We start from the raw sequence: 2,624 nt of genomic DNA, 5'->3' as shown, positions 1-2,624 counted from the left end.
GCCCCTCATTTTGGACTCCTTCATCACTGGAAACAGTATATTTCTATCTATCCTTTGGTATTTTAAACACTCTGTAATCTCTTCTGTTCTAACAAAATAGCCCCAATTTTTAAAGTCATTCTTCACATTTGTAATTTCTCATAACAGGTGTCAGCCTTGGCTCAGTGGTAGCTCTCTCACTTCTTTAAAAAAAAAATTTTTTATCCAATTTCGTTCCAGATCAACTCTAACGCCAAAGATCACTTTGCGCCAATGTGTTTGATCTTAGGCCAAAAGGCCGAGAGGCGAAGTTGCACCGTTCCTGGAAATATTGCAATACCAGGTCGGTGCATGGAGTGGACGGGGCATGCCCCTGATCCAGCTCCCTGTCCAAAAATCAATTCAATATCATGTCCCCATAAGGGATATTAAACTGATAAGAACAGATACTACACTTGATCTTAGCCAAAAGGCCGAGAAGCGATAGCTCTCTCACTTCTGAGTCAGAAGGTCATGGTTCAAGCCCCATTCTAGAACTTGAGCACATAAGGCTGACACTCCAGTGCAATGCTGAGGGAGTGCTGCACTGTCAGAGGTGCTGTCTTTAAACTGAGGCTCCACTTGCCCTCTCAGGTGGATGTAAAAGATCCATTGCAGTATTCAAAGATGAGCAGCAAAGTTCCCTGGGCAATAGCTATCCCTCAACCACCATCATTAAAAACAGATTATCTGGTCATTTATCTCATTGCTGTTTGTGGGACCCTGCAGTATACAAATTGGCTGCTGCATTTCCTGACATTACAACAGTGACTACGTGTTAAAAGTTCTTCATTACTGTAATGTGCTTTGGGAAGTCATGAGGTCATGAAAAGTGCTATGTAAATCCAAGTTCTTTCTCCTTTACGGAGCAGCAGTGAATCTGCATTGTACTCTCTCTATTGTCACAATAGCCTTGCTTTAGTGTGGAGCCAAACTACACACAGTACTCCAAGTGTAGTCATAGTAAGATTCGAGATAGATTTATCATTATATGTCAACTTTTATATTCCAGACCTCTTGCTATAAAACCCACGTTGGTGCTTAACGCGATTTGCCCACCATACGGAGTGGACAGTTTATCACCTCCATCTGCAACACGCATATTGTTCAAAAGAAGGAACTGAAATATCAGTGAAATAGATTTAATGCTAAAATGTCGACAGCTATGTATAAAAAAAATCATTTAGCAATATTCAACTATTCCTATGGTAGATGTACGTAATGATTTTGGATATTTTAGAATATTCCTTGGGCAGGTGTAGTCAGAAGGATGTAAAAGAAATGATGATAAGTGAGGTACAGTTATATAGGATAGGCTGCGGCAGTTTCAGTACAGCAGAGATGAAATATTATCTACTGGCTACTTTGGACATTAATGAGGAACTATTTACTTTGTTATTGCAGTCAGAGCAAAAGAGAGCAAACTGTAATCCAACACCAGTTCAGACGAAGGGTCATCGATCCGAAACATTAACTCTGCATTCTCTCCACTGCCTGACCTGCTGAGATTTCCAGCATTTTCTGTTGATATACCAGTTGGAGGGGATTCATTATACGTGGGAATTGCACCGTAACTAGGTGCAAACTAGTGAATGAACACCTGTTTCTGCCTTAAATACGCAACGGGCTTAACTCATTATAAGCGGTGACTTTGTAATTGACTATAATGGAAATGAAAAATGGTTAGTGCTTTCTGGCCAATTTAAACAATTGCCCAATTTAAATGTGAGCAGTTTAAGTGATGCCAATTTAATTCCGTTAGCTTTTTTATAGCCTTATCTGCTTGAGATGCTGCTTTCAATGTCTCGTGAACCTGAACCCCCAAATACCTCTGCTCTTCTACCTTCCCTTATACAAAGTAAAATTATTATGGGCTAGAATTTCCTAACAACCCGCCAGCACCCGATTGCCACCCAAAAGACCGATAAGATTCCCAAGAATATTGCTGGCAAAAACTTGTTACCCAAAAAAAGAAAAAATCCGCCCAGCGAAAAAAATGGGCATTGTACCCTGATTCTCGGCGAAAAAGGTGAATTTTGGGTTGATTGGGCGGTTCTTAGAGAAAATGGGCGATAATTAATAAATTTACTAAAAATTTACCCCGAGGCTGCCGGAGGAGAAAAACACAAAAAAAATGTTTTTTTTAAAACATAACATTAAAAAAATCATAAAAACATTCTTAGGACCCTTTTAACTTAAATCACTACAACAAAATTTTTAAGTAATTATTAAAAAGCCAATTACAGGCAACTCTCGATTATCCGTACACGGATGCAACGGGAAACCGTTGTAACGGCATTTAAAATTGCATGTGTGTGACGTCACTTTGAAACTCGGATGTTCCTTTCGAATGTTGCCTGTTGAGCCTTGCCTCAGCTCCCGCTGCTGCTCGCACACAGATCCACTGCCTCTCATAATTCATTAAAATGCCATGAACAGTTATAGGAAGTAATCAACAAGCCTAATGGTCTTTAGATCTAGAGGACTAGAATTCAAGGATTAGAAGATATGCTACAGCTATTGGTCAGCGCACACCTGCAGTACTGTAAGCATTAACTGTAATGTCAACTCGCTCTTACGGAGAAATCGTTTACCCGACATAGCCC

The 2,624-nt window shown here is 40.0% G+C and overlaps 1 pseudogene; it reads right to left on the bottom strand.

Annotated features, from left to right (window-relative positions):
* Window positions 1–285: 285 nt before the first annotated feature.
* LOC139274514 (U2 spliceosomal RNA) lies at window positions 286–464 on the bottom strand (annotated as a pseudogene).
* Between the last annotated feature and the right edge of the window lie 2,160 nt (window positions 465–2,624).

Source organism: Pristiophorus japonicus, chromosome 9 (genome assembly GCF_044704955.1).
Source record: "Pristiophorus japonicus isolate sPriJap1 chromosome 9, sPriJap1.hap1, whole genome shotgun sequence".
Taxonomy (NCBI): domain Eukaryota; kingdom Metazoa; phylum Chordata; class Chondrichthyes; family Pristiophoridae; genus Pristiophorus; species Pristiophorus japonicus.
This window is presented reverse-complemented; position numbering and strand designations above follow the sequence as displayed.